The following is a 21,840-nucleotide window of genomic DNA, read 5'->3' on the forward strand; positions in this document are numbered from 1 at the left end:
TCCTCTTCAGGAGAAACAGGTATGGCTTCTAAATCTAAAGCGATCGTACCCGCTTATGGTACGGCTAGTCTGTCTCAAACGGTAGACAATAAAGACTTATCAAATCCGTTGAAGGCTGTGGGTTTGCCAAAAATCCAATCATCTCATGGGTATAACACTAGATTTTACAAATGGTATTTAAAACCTGCTTTTAAATTTGAAATTGAAGTTGAACACGGATTTAATAATATAAACCCATGGGAAGTAATCAGAAAGTATTATCCTGAGAATTGGTATTTTACTTCAAAAAATATTTTAAAACCTCAGGATTATTATCAAAGTATTTTAGAAGAAACTGGATCTGTTAAAATCAAGCATAATTTTGATAAAAATCATAAAGAAATAATAGCTTATTTTTCTATTCATCATTAAAATTTAATAGAAGTGTAAGTAGTAGGTATACAGGATCGTCATCTTCAGTAGTAACAGATGATTTAGGGAGAATCTCAAACCTACCATCTGTGATATATGCTACATATAAAGGAGATGAACCTAAACCTATTATCCAGACCTTAGTAAAACCCAGATATTCAACCTCGGATATTCCAAAAAGAAATTTTAAAATGAAAGGAGTAAATTATAGTTCATCAGTCCTTCAAGCAGTATATAATAAAGTAGAAAGATCCCCACCATTTTATCTTGTGCTTCTTTACTATAACAGGGATATTCAATTCTGTCACATACTGAAAATCAAAATACCATTGATATACCCAAGGTAAAAAGAAATTTAGACAGAAATACATCAGAGGTGGTATATACTTTTCACTTTGAGGTGGTTTATAATTAGTCTTGAAATATTGATTGTAACGCCCCGGAAATCCGGACCGCTACCGGCGCTAGGATCCAGATCGGCGTAAGGCCGCCGGGACCCGTAGCAAGCCTAACATACATCCTGTTTACCTGTTTAATCCCATACATGATCAACAAACATACATAAAAATTAAAAACTTTTCTTTTCCTTCATACACCAAACTCAACCTGTGCATGCACTGTATTCATCATATACATAAACATTAATCCCTCTGTGGGATCTCATCAAAGCCTCAAGGGCTATACATCATATGGTGAGTTGGTTTACATCAATATCAAAACACAAGATCATGTACATACCAAGGGATTAACAAATACTATGGTCAAGCACAACTCTATCTTCGATAACATAATTACATAAACTTTACATTACATTCTTATCATTTGTCATGTCCACATACTCTAGCTATTACATACATATGACTTTTCTCTTCTTTTCTTCTCTATCATTCCCGTACCTGCAAACCTGGGGGTTAGGGGAGAGGGGTGAGCTAAAAGCCCAGTGAGCAGAAACTAAAAACATTATATTAAAGTTCATGCTTTCATGAGATGCATCATAACACAGACAATTCACATCAAGGGTGAACCTGTCACCAATTATTCCCAACATAGTCTCGTGCCAGGCCGTAGCATGGGGTCCTGGTCTTCCTGTCATAACATACATAAAGTCTCGTGCCAGGCCGTAGCATGGGGTCCTGGTCTTCCTGTCATATCATGTATTAAGCCTCGTGCCAGGCCGTAGCATGGGGTCCTGGTCTTCCTGTCATATCATGTATTAAGCCTCGTGCCAGGCCGTAGCATGGGGTCCTGGTCTTCCTGTCATATCATACATAAAGTCTCGTGGACTAATTGGATCATACAGCATTCACCCACAACCACAAAGGAAAATGCAATGCAACATATTCGTGAACTAATGCAATCAGCCTATTACATATCATCATGATGCGTGAAGCATGCTCAAAACATTCAGTTATTTGATTTAAAACATTAAGCTTGTTTCCACTCACCTCTGGCTAGCTCCGACCAGACACTGAAGCAGCTCACTCACTGCTGGGGTCCTCGGTTCCTCGGGTCCGAACCTACACAGGTGGACTCCAATGAGGGACCAAACACATATATAAACACAACTCTAATATATCCCCCGAAAACCCCCTAAAACATCATGAAAACATCACAGAAAATATGCATGAAATGGCTGAACAGGGCACCTTCGGCGGCACCTTCGGCGGCCGAAAGTCCTGGACAGAGACGAAACTCAGCTAGGTTCGGCGGCACCTTCGGCGGCCGAAAGTGCCAGACAGAGACGAAAGTCTCTTTTCGGGGGCACCTTCGGCAGCCGAAAGCTGCCTCCACAAGAGGGGTTCGGCGGCCGAAACTCCCTTCGGCTGCCGAACCTGGTTTCTGCCAAACGGCAGAAACTTGGTTCAAATGAACCTCCTGCCTCCCAAAACCATAGATCATGCATATTTCTCAACCAAAACACACATACAAGTTCCTAGGGGTCTCAAACATGCATATACCCCATCTACAACACTTCATTCACACACAATCAAGCTACATTGCTCAAACATCATCAAAACCCATAAACTCAACATATGTCCTAACATGCATTTCTACCCATAGATCTTACTTAAAACTTGTTTAAAACATAAAAAGGGTTCAAGATCGACCCTTACCTCTTGAAGAAACGAGAGGAAAGCGATCCTAGCTTGGAGATGGAGAGATTAAGCTCTTTGAACCTCCAAGCACTCAAAACTTGCTCAAAGCTCACAAATCTTCAAAACAAAGTTATAAACTTGTTAAAACCATGAAAGATCTAGAGGAAACACTCAAGATCGAGGGAGGAACGGTGGAGACTCACCTTGGCCGACAATGGGAGAGAAAAAGCTCGCCCGTGCGGACCAAGGGGACCCTTTTATAGTGGCTGGCCAGGCCACGTTCGGGGGCCGAATGTGCCTCCGCATCCATGCAATGTTCGGCGGCCGAACATGAGGTTCGGCGGCCGAACCTGTACTTCCCTCACTTAGACTTTCGGGGGCCTAACGTGCCTCCCAAAGTCCATGCATGTTCGGCGGCCGAAAGTGAGTTTCGGCGGCCGAAAGTGAGTTTCGGCGGCCGAACCTGGGTTTTTCCTTAAAGAATTTTCATGCAAAAACTTATTTAAAATCATACTCAAAACATTAAAATACATGAAAACATTTTATAAAAACATGCTTTTACCCTTCTAGAGGTTTCCGACACCCAAATTCCACCGGACGGTAGGAATTCCGATACCGGAGTCTAGCCGGGTATTACATTGATATATATGGAGTAATTCCTGGGATAAAATATCTTCAGTAATACCTCTAGATTTCAAGACTAATTATAAACCACCTCAAAGTGAAAAGTATATACCACCTCTGATGTATTTCTGTCTAAATTTCTTTTTACCTTGGATAGATCAATGGTATTTTGATTTTCAATATGTGACAGAATTGAATATCCCTGTTATAGTAAAGAAGCACAAGATAAAATGGTGGGGATCTTTCAGAAACCCAACCACGGAAGAAACAGTAAAACAATAGATCATTAAAAAGGCCCATTTTACTGATTCTTTCCGATTGTTCGGAAAGGGCTTTAGTAGGAGAGCTGGAACTGGACTTTATCTCTTTCCCTTTATTCTTCTTTCTTCCCATTTTTCTGTAAAAATTCTCTTGTTAGAAAATCTGGGATATTATTTTTACTTCCTTTAATGGAGGAGTTTTAAAACAAAGAATAGATGGTAAAGAATGTATAATCTAGTTTACTTCAGGACATTGGAATTCAGCCCAATTAAATTACTCGACTATTAAAAAAGAAATTCTAAGTATGTTCTGATCTTCCGAATGCCTTTTGGAATAGAAGACAGCATATAGTAGACTTACCTTATGAAGAAAACTTTGATGAAAGAACTATCTCTACTAAGGCAAGACCAATTCAAATGGCACCAGAATTATTGGAATATTGTAAAAAAGAAATCAAAGAATTAGAAGATTTTGTAAAAGCTATAGATGAATGGGAAATTCCTAAAGTAGATAAAGAACAGATTTATAAAATCTCAAAATTCAATGTTTTTAAAACTGATTATGTAATAAAAACTGAGGAAAGAGATTTTCAGTTAAGTAAACCTTTTGAAAATTCTTCGTTATTATTGTTATTAGGCCTAGCTATATATTTCTTTTTATAATGATGGTCTTTTTTATAATATCTTCTGGTTTTATCTTTTGAACACTGACCATTACATCCTTTATCCTGGCCTATTCCATAATCAAATTGTTAAACTTTGTAAAAATTCATTTTTACTATTCTTTAACTCTTTCTGACTTGAACTAGATACCTGATATGGTTTAAAAACATGTGATTTTATTTTTGATTTTACTTCTTCTTTTTCTTCTATCTGTTTATTTTTTAAAATACTTTCCATATTCAGTAAAAGATGATTGTATAAAATTTAAAACAAGAAATAAAACAATTAGATTAGATTTTACAGAAAAACCTAAAAGGAAAAATTTAAATTTAATAAAGACACATTCCATTAGGACGATGGAAATAAATTCAATAATAAAGTCGAGAACCTTACTGTTGGTTCACGCGGATTTTACTGTTCATGAATAGTGCCTTGTCTGCCACTTTGTCTGATACTTTTTACTGTTGGTGAATAGTCTGTCTGCCACTTCTTTGCCTTTTACTCTTTTCCACCGAAATTCTGATTTAATATGAGTAGGTTTATACAAAGAAAAATACATTTTGAAAATTTTGAAAAAATATATTTTGGGTATGCCGACTGAACCCATGTTAGCCAATTGTGTTAGGCATCTTAGGGTATAACAGGCAGTGGCCGCAACATAGTTCAAAATTTTAGAAATGGATCCTTTCTTGTGTAGATCTACAAGTACAGTAAAATCGGATGATTCAGAGTCTTCAGAAATAAAAAGGGTAATAAATAAAAAAGAATTAATTCTAGAAGATTTTGTAAAAGCTATAGATGAATGGGAAATTCCTAAAGTAGATAAAGAACAGATTATAAAATCTCAAAATTCAATGTTTTTAAAACTGATTATGTAATAAAAACTGAGGAAAGAGATTTTCAGTTAAGTAAACCTTTTGAAAAAATAACTCTCTTGTCAACTAAAACTTTAAATCAGCATAGAAGTAAAAAATAGAAATATATTCATATAGGATTAATTCAAGTAGGAATAAAACCTTTAACTAGAGAAGGATTAAACACAAGTATATTAGCAGTAGTTAGAGATGCTAGATTTCTAAATTTCCAGGACTCTTTGTTAGGATCTGTTGAAACAAGCCTAAGTGAAGGACCCATATCTTTTGAAGTATATCCAGATATGACCATTTCATTAAATGATTTAAATATTTTGGAAAGTATAGTTTTAGAAGTTAAAACTCACAATTATAAAATGAAACAAGGTTCTATCCCTATAGCATTAATATATAAAATCCATTATAAAGCCATGAACTCAGCCTTTGGAACTAAGTATAAATTACAACCTAAAATCGGAGAAACTAGATTTTTGCAGACAGATTTGACTAAAACAAATACAGTAATTCCTAAAAATATAACCTTGCCAGATGAATGGATATTAGAAGGAGTAGTTCCTCCTCCAGAACCAGAAAAGGTAAAGCCAAATACAAACCTAAGTAGAATTGAACAATTTGAAGATGGTAAAGTATCATTAAAATTTAATAGAAGTGCAAGTAGTAGGTATACAGGATCGTCATGTTCAGTAGTAACAGATGATTTAGGGAGAATCTCAAACCTACCATCTGTGATATATGCTACATATAAAGGAGATGAACCTAAACCTATTATCCAGACCTTAGTAAAACCCAAATATTCAACCTCAGATATTCCAAGAAAGAAATTTTAAAATGAAAGGAGTAAATTATGGTTCATCAGTCCCTCAAGCAGTATATAATAAAGTAGAAAATTATTTAGAACAGCAGGCTGAAATAGCACCTTCGTCACCCTCATCACCTTCAACATCAGCTATAACAGAGAATGTAAATAATATAAACAGAGAACTAAATGTTCTTAGTAAAGAGAAAATTGAAAAGAAATTTTTAAAGGAAATAACGAAGACAAAGAATTTAAGTAAGTTAAATAAGATAGTTAAAAAATATAAATTTGAGGATTTAAAAGAAGAATATTTTAATTATATTAGTCAGGATAGAGAAAAAATAGGATTTTTTTATTGGTTTAAATTAAATAAAAAAGAAAAAAGTATTAATCCAATAACAGTAAAGGATAAAAGGCCAGAATGGATAGTAAATGAAGAGGTAATTAAAAGTGATTTCCCGCCTAAAACAATGAGTAAAGTCATACATGGAGATAAAGAGATAATTTGTGCACCTTATAAAATAGCTAAAGAAAATGATACAGATAAAAAGATAATCGAACAAAATAACTTTAGTAATGCTAGTCTAATATGTATAGGAACACAGTTAAAAAAGATGGAAAGTATTTTAAAAAATAAACAGATAGAAGAAAAAGAAGAAGTAAAACCAAAAATAAAATCACATATTTTTAAAACATATCAGGTATCTAGTTCAAGTCAGAAAGAGTTAAAGAATAGTAAAAATGAATTTTTACAAAGTTTAAAAGATCAATTAATTAGAATAGAAACCTCAGAATCTAGTAAAAATATAGTGCAAGATACACCCCAGTCTAAAACTATAAGTGTTATAGAAGAGGAAGAAATAGAGTCAAGTTCTGAAACTGTGCAGAGTCAGCCAGATTCAGAAGATATAAAGTAGTTTGAAATAAATCCTATATCCCATAGGGAAATAGTCAGTAAAGCTCCAGACCTAGGATTAATAGATAAACCCAATATAATATCACAATTCAAGTATAATGCTTCGACAGTCTATGAATGGAATATAGATGGATTGTCCGAGTATAATATATTAAGTATTTTACAGCAGATGACTATGGCAGCTAATGCATATAAAACCCAGTCTTTTGCCTCAGATAGAGCAATAGTTGAGATTATTATAGCAGGTTTCACAGGACAATTAAAAGGTTGGTGGGATTACCACCTAACAGATCAGGAACAGATAGACATACTAAATTCAATTCAGGTAAATAGTGAAGGAGAACCAATATTAAATGAGTTAGGAGAAACCATTCAGGATGCAGTATCAGCTCTGATCCTAACTATTTCCTTACATTTTATAGGAGACCCATCTCATTTAAAAGATAAGAATGCCGAGTTATTAAGTAACTTAAAATGTAAAAAATTAAGTCATTTCCAGAATTATAAAACAACATTTTTAACTAGGTTAATGTTAAGGGAGGATTCAAACCAGGATTTTTGGAAGGAGAAATTTTTGGCAGGACTTCCGTATTTCCTAGGAGAGAAAGTAAGAAATCATATAAAAAACCAGTATGGGAACCCGATACCTTATAATAAGTTAACATTTGGTCAGTTAGTAAGTATAATCCAAAAGGAAGGATTACAGATATGTCATGATCTCAAATTACAAAGAACATTAAAATATGAAATGCATAAAACTAAACATGAATTAGGATCCTTCTGTAAACAATTTGATTATGGAATAGGCCAGGATAAAGGATGTAATGGTCAGTGTTCAAAAGATAAAACCAGAAGATATTATAAAAAAGACCATCATTATAAAAAGAAATATATAGCTAGGCCTAATAACAATAATAAAGAAGAATTTTATAGTAAAAAGAAAAAATATAATCCTTATAAAAAATATAGAAATAAGGCCCCAATAGATAAAACTCAGAATAAAAAGTCCTTTAAAGACCTAACATGTTATAATTGCGGAAAGAAAGGTCACACATCCAAATTTTGTAAGTTTAATAAAAAATTAAATGAATTAAATCTGGAAGAAGAAATAGTAAATAAGATTCAAGAATTATGTATACATTTAAATTCCTCAGATTCAGAATTCATAGAAAGTGAAAATCAAATAGATGAGTTAGAAACTAGCTCGTCAGAAAAATCAATAAGTGTATTAACTAAAAAACAGAGTTCATTATTAGAATTAATAAATAGTATAGAGGATAATAGTACTAAAGAAAAGTTCCTTAAAAAACTAATAAAAAGTATGGATGAGACAGAAGAAATTAAAGAAAGTATTCCTAAAATAAATAGACAAACATATGATTTAACCAAAATATTAGGGAAAAATAAACAATAAGGAGAAAGGATATCAATAGAGGACTTACAAAGAGAAATTAAAATAATAAAAAGTGAGGTTAAAGAATTAAAAGGTCAGCTTCAAAAGGATGCTAAAAGGATTAAATTTCTAGAAGAGCAGTTAATTTCTGAGTCGTCTTCTTCATCTAATGAAGAAAAGGAAGATGAGGATGACCAGAATAATATAGAACAACTAAGTAATAAAGATATAGATAGTAATTTTATAATGTTATTACAAGAGATAACTTCCAGAAAATACTTAATAAAATTAATGATAAAATTATCAGAAAATTTTATTATAGATACTATAGCACTGTTTGACACAGGAGCAGATATAAATTGTATAAAATCAAGTTTAGTACCAAGGAGATTTTGGAATAAAACTAAAGAAAAATTATCCACGGCAAATAGGACCAAATTAAATATACTAGGTAAAACAGAGGCGTTAATAGTAAATCAGGATTTAGAGATAAAAACTGTATTTCTATTATCCCAACAGATAAATCATATGGTTATAATGGGAACACCCTTTATAAATCTAATAACCCCATATTCAGTAAAAGATGATTGTATAAAATTTAAAACAAGAAATAAAACAGTTAGATTAGATTTTACAGAAAAACCTAAAAGGAAAAATTTAAATTTAATAAAGGCACATTCCATTAGGACGATGGAAATAAATTCAATAATAAAGTCCAAAACAGAAGATCTAAAGGACTTAAAAAACAATATACACTTGGATAGGATTAAAAGTCAGTTGGAAAATAAATTCATAAAAGAAAAAAATAGAGAAGTTAAGGAAAGGTATGGAAGAAGAATTATGTTCTGATCTTCCGAATGCATTTTGGAATAGAAGACAGCATATAGTAGACTTACCTTATGAAGAAAACTTTGATGAAAGAACTATCTCTACTAAGGCAAGACCAATTCAAATGGCACCAGAATTATTGGAATATTGTAAAAAAGAAATCAAAGAATTAGAAGATAAAAAATTAATAAGAAAGTCAATGAGCCCTTGGTCCTGTGCAGCTTTTTATGTAAATAAAAGTGCAGAAATTGAAAGAGGAACACCTAGACTAGTTATAAATTATAAGCCGTTAAATGCAGCATTAAAATGGATCAGGTACCCCATCCCAAATAAAAAAGATCTTTTAAACAGATTATATAATGCAAACATCTTTAGTAAATTTGATATGAAGTCAGGATATTGGTAGATTCAAATTCATCCTGATGATAGATATAAAACAGCATTTACAGTTCCTTTTGGACAATATGAGTGGAATGTAATGCCTTTTGGATTAAAAAATGCACCGTCAGAATTTCAAAGGATTATGAATGATATTTTTAACCCCTATTCAAAATTTTGTATAGTTTATATAGATGATGTTCTTATATTCAGTCAGACCATAGGTGAACATTTTAAGCATTTAAAGACCTTTAAAATGATCATAAGGAAAAATGGTCTAGCATTAAGTAGAACTAAAATGAAATTATTTGAAACTAAAACAAGGTTTTTAGGACATTATATAGAGCAGGGTATTATACAGCCAATTGAAAGAACTTTAGTATTTGGAGATAAGTTTCCTGATGAAATAACTAATAAAACACAGTTACAAAGATTTTTAGGATGCTTAAATTATGTTATAGATTTTTACCCGAATCTAAACAGGATGATAAAACCATTACATGATAGACTTAAGAAAAATGTTGGTCCATGGACCGAAGAACATACCAGTATTATAAAGCATATAAAATCTTTGGTAAAAGAAATTCCATGTTTATATATCCCCAATCCTACAGCTTTTAAGATAGTTGAGACTGATGCATCCGATATAGAATATGGAGGAGTTTTAAAACAAAGAATAGATGGTAAAGAATGTATAATCCAGTTCACTTCAGGACATTGGAATTCAGCCCAATTAAATTACTCGACTATTAAAAAAGAAATTCTAAGTATTGTTGTATGCATAAATAAATTTCAGTCCGATTTATTAAATCAGAAGTTTTTGGTAAGAATTGATTGTAAATCTGCAAAGGATGTTTTGCAAAAAGATGTTAAAAATCTTGCCTCTAAACAAATTTTTGCTAGATGGCAAGCGCTTTTAAGTATTTTTTATTTTGATATTGAATATATTAAAGGAAGTAAAAATAATATCCCGGATTTTCTAACAAGAGAATTTTTACAGAAAAATGGAAAGAAAGAAGAATAAAGGGAAAGAGATAAAGTCCAGTTCCAGCTCTCCTACTAAAGCCCTTTCCGAACAATCGGAAAGAATCAGTAAAATCATGGATAAAATCACTGAACCCAGTAAAACCTCCTTAAAACCCCAAACCTCTGATAAAACCCAAGAAGAAATTAAAAAATGGATTGAAGAACTGAGCCAATCACCGGAAGTAATTAAAGCCCTTCAAGGTATGGCCTCCTCTTCAGGAGAAACAGGTATGGCTTCTAAATCTAAAGCGATCGTACTCGCTTATGGTACGGCTAGTCTGTCTCAAACGGTAGACAGTAAAGACTTATCAAATCCGTTGAAGGCTGTGGGTTTGCCAACAATCCAATCATCTCATGGGTATAACACTGGATTTTACAAATGGTATTTAAAACCTGCTTTTGAATTTGAAATTGAAGTTGAACACGAATTTAATAATATAAACCCATGGGAAGTAATCAGAAAGTATTATCCTGAGAATTGGTATTTTACTCCAAAAAATATTTTAAAACCTCAGGATTATTATCAAAGTATTTTAGAAGAAACTAGATCTGTTAAAATCAAGCATAATTTTGATAAAAATCATAAAGAAATAATAGCTTATTCTTCTATTCAAATAAAAAGTTTTATGCATTCTAAGGATTGGCCTGCGCCAAGTTTATATACTGAGATTGCATTTAAAAAATTAAAAAGATATTCTACTTCATATAATTATTTTGATTATGTTGATGCTTGGACTAATATTTTTAGTATTCAAAATCCCACAACAACCCATTCATGGTTAATTTATTTTGATCAACAAACCATTAAAACTGTCACCAAGTTTCCAAATTGGTTTTTTATATGGTGGCAATCTAGAGGTATTACTGAAGATATTTTATCCCAGGAATTACTTCATATATATCAATATTTCAAGACTAATTATAAACCACCTCAAAGTGAAAAGTATATACCACCTCTGATGTATTTCTGTCTAAATTTCTTTTTACTTTGGGTATATCAATGGTATTTTGATTTTCAGTATGTGACAGAATTGAATATGCCTGTTATAGTAAAGAAGCACAAGATAAAATGGTGGGGATCTTTCAGAAACCCAACCACGGAAGAAACAGTAAAACAATGGATCATTAAAAAGGCCCAATTTTCTGAAACCTCATATGCTGGTAAATTGACAATGCAAGAAGAGCCCACATTTGGAGCCCAAAAGGCTCAATGCCAGGCCATGTTAGCCGCAGCTAAAACACGTGAAGAATATAAGTTGATTTGTCAGAAAATGTTCAATCAGCTTAGCTCGGGAGCATCAGTAAAACCGGAAGACAAACAATCTTCCAGCAGGGAATCATCAGTAAAATCCTCCAGTAAAACAAAAATAAAAAAGAAAGCTGGCAGAAGAAAGACTAGAAAGCAGTCAAGCTCAGAGACGGAGTCGACAGCGTCATCTAGAACGTCATCCTCCGGTAAAAGCTCAACATCTTCACACTATGACAGTAATGAAGACGATTGCTATGGAGTTCTACCGCCAGTAAAAATCCGAAGTAAAACAGGCAAAGGAAAAGGTAAAAAGACAGCAAAAGTAAAAAAGGAAAAGAAAGAAAAATTAAAACAGAAGAGCAAGAAAAAGAAGGACACCTCATCGTCCTCGTCAGACTCAGAGTAAGGTGGCAGACAAATTAAATCAGAATTTCGGTGGAAAAGAGTAAAAGACAAAGAAGTGGCAGACAAACTATTCACCAACAGTAAAAAGTATCAGACAAAGTGGCAGACAAGGCACTATTCATGAACAGTAAAATCCGCGTGAACCAACAGTAAGGTTCTCGTGAATCAACAGTAAAAGCTCAGGATTTTCTATATAAGGGAGCCTCTCCCCTTGTGAAGGCACACACTTGTAACCCCATTCTCTCTATATTCTCTCTTCACTTCTTCTCTGTAAACTTCCTCTTAAAACATTCTCAGAAGTTTTGTAAAGTTTGAAGTGTTATTTAAAAATAGTAAGTTTTATTTCTGTATTAATTATTTCTGCTACTTATATAAGCCCGTGTTAACGGCACCTTTCTTTTCTCCCCCCACAATCTGACTTAACTCTAGGGATCCCAGGTTAAGGTTGCAGGAGCCCTAGCCTTTAAAAATTTTTTAAATTTGTTATTTAAGTATGCTCTGTGGTTGCGGCTCAGGCTGATCTTCCATATCAGAAATTTGTTTGGTAAATTTAGTTACTTTCGTGGTATAAAGGCTGGAAAACCAGACCTCTTCAATCCGGCAATTGTTGTGCCGTAGAAGAAACCTGGGTTACAATGCCACGTACTGTCGAAGGCTTAAAATCTGAATAATCATTTGGTAAACGGTCCATACATTTTGTAAATCATTTGGTAAACGGTCCATACATTTTGTTGGTATCAGAGCCTAGGATTTTTGGTGTATGAGTAGGTTTATACAAAGAAAAATACATTTTGAAAGTTGTAACAAAATGTATGGACCGTTTACCAAATGATTATTCAGATTTTAAGCCTTCGACAGTACGTGGCGTTGTAACCCAGGTTTCTTCTACGGCACAACAATTGCCGGATTGAAGAGGTCTGGTTTTCCAGCCTTTATACCACGAAAGTAACTAAATTTACCAAACAAATTTCTGATGTGGAAGATCAGCCTGAGCCGCAACCACAGAGCATACTTATATATATATATATATATATATATATATATATATATATATATATATATTTATATATTTATAGGAGATAACAATACCTATATTTAGAAAGATGTTTTGGCAGCCTAATTAACAGATTATTTTGTAAATACATCTTTTCTTAAAAATATTCTAAAGTAATATTTTTAAATACATAATTTTTTTCTTTAAAAGTTCATGCTAATTTCAATTAATATCATTTGAATACAAAATGTTATATCTATATGTATTATATATGCGTGTAAAATATTAAATCTAATTCCAAAGTGGAGTTTGCAGTTTTACAAGCAAGATTAGTCGTATAATGCATAATCTTAGAGGAAGAATTCCAAGTTAATTGAGATAATAATACTTGATGTTCATGTAGTTTAAATTTAATGTAATTGTTCTCGCCCTACAAAGTTGTCTTAATTATGCTGAAATTAGTTAAATTTCATAAAATTTAAAACTCAACTCAAGTGTAAAGCCAGGAAGGCTCATTGCTATTTTGCATGAGACTTTACAAAAGACAACCTCAAAGTACTTTTGTCAAGACTAACTAGGATCATCTTTCAATCTTCGACCATTGACTGTTGACAACATCATAATTCCAATTATTTATTGTTTTTCCCTTTATCATGGTGGCAAGTGGATGACTGGAGCAAAATTTATCATTACTTTAGCTAATGACGAGTAATAAACAAGTGGCAATTGTATATGTACCTTAGTTCAATGTCAATTGGCATGATTATTCAAGTGTGACTAGCACGACCTCGAATGAGTGCGAGTTCCTTTGTGCATCACCTATCGATACTCGGCTGTGTCAGGCATGGGTTTGATTAAGTGAAACTTTTGTGGACAGCCACCCATACGATTACTGCATATCCTTCATGCATTTTGTAGTCCATATACTTTCAACATGTTTACTAAGGTTGCTCGAATAAGCACTCAACGATTCATCTCACCCAGGCTCTATGGTCGGCCAACCTTTGCTCTTCTCTTTTGTTGTCTAGACAACGTCGATCAATCGAGATCACCATGTCTGCTCAATTCTTTCTCTAAAAAAATTGAGGCCGAATTCCTCTGTTGGTCCATTGAGATCGTCTTGCTTGATTTCTTTTACCGATCTTCTGAAAGTGACTAGCCCGAGCTCTTTCCAATCCTACTACTTCGACCAGCTGACCAGTCCGACCATTCGATCAATCCATTTTCCCAACTCACTCAATTCAGCAAACTTGCTAATTCAAATTTTGAGGATAGTTCGACCGTCCGACCAGTCCGATCAGCTCCACTGTTCCATTTTCCAACTCGCTTAGTCCGACCGACTTGCTAATATGAAGCTTGAGGAATTAGCAGCTTGACAACTTGTTCAACCCTCTCTTGAAATCTACCAATCGCGTAGCATAGTCGGCTTGTACAATCCAATTTTGAATGCTTGACATCCTGGTGCTAGAGCTAGCCTATTCAATCCGAAGTTGAAGGCTTGCGGACCTGGTAATCCAACCGACTTGTCGAGCTCTTGATTATCCGACCAACGAGCTTGACCATGCAGACCTCTCGATGCTCTGATCATGCCGACCTTTTGATGCTCCGACCAGCGAAACCATTGGTGGTTCGACTAGTGGTGCTTGATCAGTCGTCCTCTCGATGGTCAGACGAACTAGCACCGACCATGCCGACCAAGGGCATCTCAATTCAACTCGTCTTCAAGCTGGATGACATACAGAGTCTGAGTTCATCCACCTAGGTCAGCCTGGACATTTGATCATTTCTTATCGTCTCCATGTCGCCCCCGATACTTGAGGGGCGCTACTGTGCAACCAAGTTGGATGGCCATGAGTCACGCCTAGCTGTCCTGCAACGTCATCTTATCTGACCTGAAATGCTAGTCCAACCTCAAACATGGCTCCAATCTCAAGCACAGGTCTAACTTCAAGCATAGGTCCGACTTCAACGTGTATTCTCTTAACAGTGTTGTTGACTTTGTCAATTTAGGTTCAACCAGTGATTCTTTCTCAAGTCGATGTGCTTCCGCTTACAATACAATGATTGTTGGATTTGCTAAGCACAAATTTTGACTGAGGACTTTGGCGGAGTTTGAGTTTCTTGCTCAAAGCCTTCCATAGTCCGCATCACTAACTTGCCGAGTCTTTCCTCTGATTTGCTGAGGACGACCAGCTGGCACTTCCTTCCACCGGCTTGTTAAGCATTTAATCAGTTGGAGTCTTTTCACCTGATTTTTTCTGTCGACCTTTTTTTCATCATTTGTTGTGCAGTCTGACCTCGCCTATTTATTGTCCAGTTAGAGAGCTGTCCAATCTACCCAAGCTTTACTTTTCCTCGCAGATCCTTTTTTTATTTTATTTTGTTTTATTTATTAATTTTCTCTCTAACTTGCTAACCTGTGACTTTATAGCCGACCTGCCCATCTAACCTTTATAACATATATATGACCGACCTCACAATTTCATCAAATATATATATCACTCGTTCTTTTTTCTTTTTATAGAAAAGATTAAAATTTTATACTCATACATAAGTATTTCAATATAAAGTTTCACTTCACCGGGTTTCAAAGAAAAAATTAATAGTAATAAAATCCAATAAATATTAAAACAAACAATCTGAAAGACCATCAAAATATTCTTGAACATAATGAATTTTTTTTTTCAGTTGGGTTATTGTAAACCTCCAGCTTCCTTTTCGCACAAATTTTTATACCTTTATGTGGATCTCAATTGGTGAATTTAGAAACTTTAGAGATAGTAAAATCTCTTTTATTCCCACAGACGGCGCCACTTGATAGATCTGATTTTCTCTTGCTCCATCATATGGGTCCCTCAATACTCAATTTAAGGAAGAAATCTACAAAATGAAGAAAGATGGTCAGGGTCTATCGGGAATGCCCCCGGTGGAGACTCTCTGACGTTCAAGTCAGATTTATAAACTAGAATAGTATGGATAAATAAGAGTTGCAGAGAAAAGAAAAAATGGAGCAGAGGAAGAAGAAGAAACCCCCTTGAAAGAAAAGCCCCCTTCCTTTTCACCTACCCTTCCCTTTTCTGAAATATGTGAGAATATACCTTGGCATACTCTTAAGTGGGGTTCACTCTTTAATTTAAATAAATTTATAATTTTTTATATATTATCACTAATATTTCAATTTATCTGGTTCGCTTTAAGTTTGAATCGAACTAACCGAATACTCGCCCTTATTCTTAAGAGCTCGAGAGAGATTAAGATAAGTAAAAAAAAAAGAGAGAGAAAATAAGAAAGATTAAGAAAAATAAAATGTCATATGAAAGAAAAAATAAGTTAGAAAATAAAAAGTACTTCTCAAAAAATATAACACTTATGTCATGATAAAGCAAAACCTATTATGTTAGGAGAAAAATTCTCCAAAAACACAATAAAAAAAGCCATGCCAGAGAGAAATGACTTCTCAAACAACAGCAATGCTAATGTCAAGAGATCTAAGCTTGTTCATAAAATGTAAATGCAAACAAATGCTAATGAAGAGACTGACATATCACGAAACTGTAATAATTTATAACAAAAAAGACAGAAAATATTGGAATATGTATCTTTAACTGTTTAAAAAAATATATTGAATAATTTTAGGAAAATATTTCAATATCTGAATATAGAATACGATTCACATTATTTATAATTTTGTTTAGATTTGATTTGATAAATATAGGAGATAAAATTTATACTATGTTAAAATTTTATATTATGTTTTTTCCTATATAAAATCCTACTTCAATAAATATAATAAAAGACTATATTAAGTTTTAAATCATATCTTTTATTTTTCTCTCCATCTAAAACCAACAATTGGTATTAAAGCTATTCTATTAAGAATCTGAAAGAAGTTCTAAGATAAAGAAAAAAAAAGAGAGAAGATGAAAGATCAAGAAAAACAAAATATCATATGAAGGAAAAAAATCAAGTTAGAGAACAAAAATGACTTCTCTAAAAACACAACACACTTATACTATAATAAATCCAAGTATGCTATGCTAGGAAAAAACTTCTCCAAAAACACAACAAAAAAGTTATGCCAAGATAAATGACTTCTCAAACAATAATAATGTCGATGCCAAGGGCTAAGTATGTCCATAAAATGCAAATGAAAAAAAAATGCTTATAAAAAGATCAAAATGTCACAATATTGCAATGATTTATAACAAAAAGACACAAGGAGTATTGGAATATGTATTTTCCGCTATTCAAAAAATATGTTGAATGATTTTAGGAAAATATTTCAATATCTTAAAATATGATAAGATCCATATTATTTATAATTTCGTGCAAATTTAATTTGGTGGATACAATTGTAAGATTTTTATTATATTTTTTTTCGATATAATCCATGCTTTAATATATAAAATAAAAGATCATATTAAAAATTCTATTTGTTTGTGGAAATAATTTATATTTAAAAAGTATTTTTTTATTATTTAATTTTAATTTAAAAAGTAAAATATAATAATAAATTTATATATATAAAAATTTTAATAAAAATTTTAAAGCGACCAAGATGATTTTTTTTAAAAGAGAAAGTTACTTTTTTAAAAATAATTTAATTTTTCTTTTGGTTATAAAATTATTTTCTATTAACTAAATTTTTTAAATGTTTCAAATGTAAAAGAAAAATAAAAAATGTATAATCAAAATAAGCAAGAATAAGAGTTAATCATTGCTTATTTGAGAAAACTAAAAGTTGAGAAAGCAACTATTTCGTTTTGACTAGCATGAGAAAAGAAGAGAAAAATGTATAGTCTTTATTAAGGATACTTGAACTTGATTGTAATTTAATCATTTCTTTTATTTTCTTTTATAAAATCCTTTATTTCAAGCAACCAACTCAGTCGATATGTCCGAGTGGTTAAGGAGACAGACTTGAAATCTGTTGGGCTCCGCCCGCGCAGGTTCGAACCCTGCTGTCGACGAGGTATTTTATTTCCATGTTTTGTCCCAAATTTGGTTGGAAGTTCTTTCATATATTCTAGTTCGTTGAGCCAAGGTTAGCATGGTAAAATTTAAATTTTTCTATTTTCACTAATTATTTATTATTATTAATTTTTAATATTTTTAACGTAATTTTTAGAAATGCATATCAATCTTATTAATTTAATCAAATATCAAATCATAATGATGTGTTTTTAGTTTTAACATTTTTTTTCATTATAATCACTTTATTTTCCTTCTTTATTTTCTTATCCCCTTAATTTTTTTTTAATTTTGAAAATATTTTTTTTGTAAACAATAAAATTGTTACTAAAAATAAAAAATATTTTAACTACATTTTATTAAATTAGATTAAATTTGTTAATCCTTTCATTAAGTTTGTTTTTATTGTGCTTATTTATATCTTTTATTTTTAATTAAATTAAATTAACATTTAAATTATATTAGGATTTTGAGTTTTATCTCAAATTTGTATTCATCTCCAATTTTTTAATAAATATAATTTATAATTTTACATTTTCTTTATATGATTTTTAATTTTATTATAACAAATAGAAATTCTACTTGATACTATATAATTTCTCATCTTTTAGGGGGAAGGGAGCAATACATGAGCTAACATCCACCAATAAGATTCAGCGTGCAATGCATGCTTCTATTATAGGTCACCTGCATCATTTGGTTCCCTTTTTAATACAAGAAGCTAGTTGATATTTTGATATTTTTATTATTAATATTAGACACTTAATTTTTATAAAAATATAAATATTTTAATTTTTTATAAAAATTTAAAAATTTAAAATTTAAATTTGATCCTCATTAGCCTTACCGTCGCTTTCCGTCTCATTGATTTTACTTGAAATTCAGGCTTATGGGCTCATTGACCTTACTCTTTTTTCTGAATTTTTTCTGCAAAATAAGAATGTGTACAAAGTATATATAACCAGAATGCTCGTTGTTAGTTCAATAATATTTATCAATAAATAATATGCCGCAGATGTCATTTAGTTTTATATTTCAGATGAATGTAAATATTAATTTTGATTAACAACATTAACTCATACAATTTGGAGATTCAATAAATAATATTTTGCGTGCATAAATTTCTCCAAGATTTTTCAATCTATAAAATACATTATCTTTTTCTTAAAAATGTCTATGCTAACATCAATTAATAATAAAATTTTCATGATAATACTTAAATTTTAATGTTATTTAAGCAATTATCAAGATATTTAAATTCAGATAAATATATTTTAATTAAATTTAGTATTATTATTTACTGTTTATTCAAGACATATCTTTTAATAAATCTATGAAATCATTTGTATTCAACAATAATTAATCAAAAACAGTTGCCAACAACTGAAGGCAGTTTTGAAATTCTAAAGCAAAATAATGAATATACACAGTATAACTTTGAAATTTAAGTTTTATTTTGCTTATTTATAATTTGATGGCAATATTGTGATAATGAAAAAAATGCATAGGTTGCCCTTTGAATGATGATAATAATAGGTCAATAGCGTAGGACGTAAATAAATTGGAATTATTTTACGTGGCAAAATGTTTCCCCGTTAAAGTAAGCAAGATTATTAATTGTTGTTTTTTATCTTTCTCCTTTCGTTATATCAACTAAGAAATATTTTACGTTTTAAAATAAAATTATATATATTATTATTTTTTATTTACAAGAGATAACAACACCTGTATTTCGAAGGATGTATTGGCAGCTTAATCAATGGTTTATTTTGTAAATACAGCTTTCCTTAAAAATATTATAAAGTAATATTTTTAAATACATAGTCTTTTTCTTTAAAAGTTCATGCTAATTTCAATTATCATTTGAATACAAAATGTTATATCTATATGTATTATATATGTGTGTAAAATATTAAATTTAATTTCAAGTGGAATTTGCAGTTTTACAAGCAAGATTAGTTGTATAATGCATAATTTTAGAGAAAGAATTCCAAGTGAATTGAGATAATAATTACTTGATGTTCATGTAGTTTAAATTTAATGTAATTGTTCTCACCCTACAAAGTTGTCTCAATTGTGTTGAAATTGGTTAAATTTTATAAAATCTAAAACTTAGCTCAAGTGTAAAGCCAGGAAGGCTTATTGGTGTTCTGCATGAGACATTATAGAAGACAACCTCAAAGTACTTCTGTCAAGTTTAACTAGGATCATCTTTCATTCTTAACCATTGACCATGACAGCATCATAATTCCAATTATTTAATGTTTTTCCCTTTATCATGTTGGTAAGTGGATGATTGAAGTAAAATTTATCATTACTTTAATTAATGACAAGTAATAAATAAGTGGCAATTTTATGTGTACCTTACTTCAATGTCAATTGGCATGATTATTCAAGTGTGACGAGCATGACCTCGGATGAGTGCGGGTTTCTTTGTGTGTCACCTAATCGATACTCAGCTGTGTCAGGCATGGGTTTGATTAAGTGGAACTTTTGTGGACAGCCACCCATACGATTACTACATATCCTTCACTCATTTTGTAGTCCATATACTTTCAACATGTTTACTAAGGTTGCTTGAATTAGGCACTCAATGATTCATCTCACTCAGGCTCTGCGGTCGGCTAACCTTTGCTCTTCTCTTTTGTTGTCCAGCCAACGTCAATCAATCGAGATCACCATGTCTGCTCAATTCTTTCTCTAAAAAAATTGAGGCCAAATTCCTCTGTTGGTCCATTGAGATCGTCCTACTTGATTTCTTTTACCGATCTTCTGAAAGTGACTAGCCAGATTTCTTTCTAATCCTTCTACTCCGACCAGCTGACCAGTCCGACCATTCGACCAATCCATTTTCCCAACTCACTCAATCCAAAAAACTTGCTAATTCAAATTTTGAGAACAATTCGACCATCCAACCAATCCGATCAGCTCCACTGCTCCATTTTCCAACTCGCTTAGTCTGACCAACTTGCTAATACAAAGCTTGAGGAATTAGCAGCTTGACAACTTATTCAACCCTCTCTTGAAATCTGCCAATCAGGTAGCATAGTCGGCCTGTACAATCCAATTTTAAATGCTTGATGTCCTAGTGCTAGAACTGGCCTATTCAATCCAAGGTTGAAGGCTTACCGACTTGGTAACCCAACCGACTTGTCGAGCTCTTGATTTCCAGACCAACGGGCCGACCTCTCGATGCTCCGATCATGCTGACCTTTCGATGCTCCGACCAGCGAAACCATTGGTGTTCCAACTAGTGGTGCTTGATCAGTCGTCCTCTCATTGGTCAAACAGTCTAGCGTCCACCATGCCAACCAGGGGCATCTCAATTCAACTCATCTTCAAGCTGGATGAAATACAGAGTCCAAGTTCATCCACCTTGTAACGACTCGAACATCGGACCGCTACCGGCGCTAGGATCCGGGTCGACTTAAGGCCGCCGGGACCCGTAGCAAGCCTGACATACATCCTGAAAACCTGCTTAATCCCATACATGATCAACAACATACATAAAAATTAAAACTTTTCTTTCCATGAACATCAACCAAACTCAACCTGTGCATAAACATTAATATAACATTGATCCCTCTGTGGGATCTCATCAGTGTCCCCAATGGGTGACAAAACATATGCTGAGTTGGTTTACATAAGTGACATAAAATAACCAAGATCATGTATAAAAAGGGATACAACATTCTATGGTCAAGCACACACTAACATCCATATACATCATCTCATTACACACCTATACTGTACTTTTACATTACAATTTGATCATGTCCATTGCTAGCTATTACATAAGCATGACTTCTTTACTCTATCCGGACTCCCGCACTATACTGTACCTGCAAGCCTGGGGGTAAAGGGAGAGGGGTGAGCTAAAAGCCCAGTGAGCTGAACTATAAAACATATTAACACTATGCTTTAATGAAATGCATCATAACACAGACAATTCACATAA

At 32.6% G+C, this 21,840-nt stretch overlaps 1 non-coding gene across 1 annotated transcript; it reads left to right on the forward strand.

Annotated features, from left to right (window-relative positions):
- Window positions 1-17,799: 17,799 nt before the first annotated feature.
- Window positions 17,800-17,881, forward strand: TRNAS-UGA. The gene has a single exon. It is a non-coding gene; the product is annotated as a tRNA-Ser (tRNA).
- Window positions 17,882-21,840: the final 3,959 nt, after the last annotated feature.

Source organism: Manihot esculenta, chromosome 13 (genome assembly GCF_001659605.2).
Source record: "Manihot esculenta cultivar AM560-2 chromosome 13, M.esculenta_v8, whole genome shotgun sequence".
In the NCBI taxonomy this organism is placed as follows: Eukaryota; Viridiplantae; Streptophyta; class Magnoliopsida; order Malpighiales; family Euphorbiaceae; genus Manihot; species Manihot esculenta.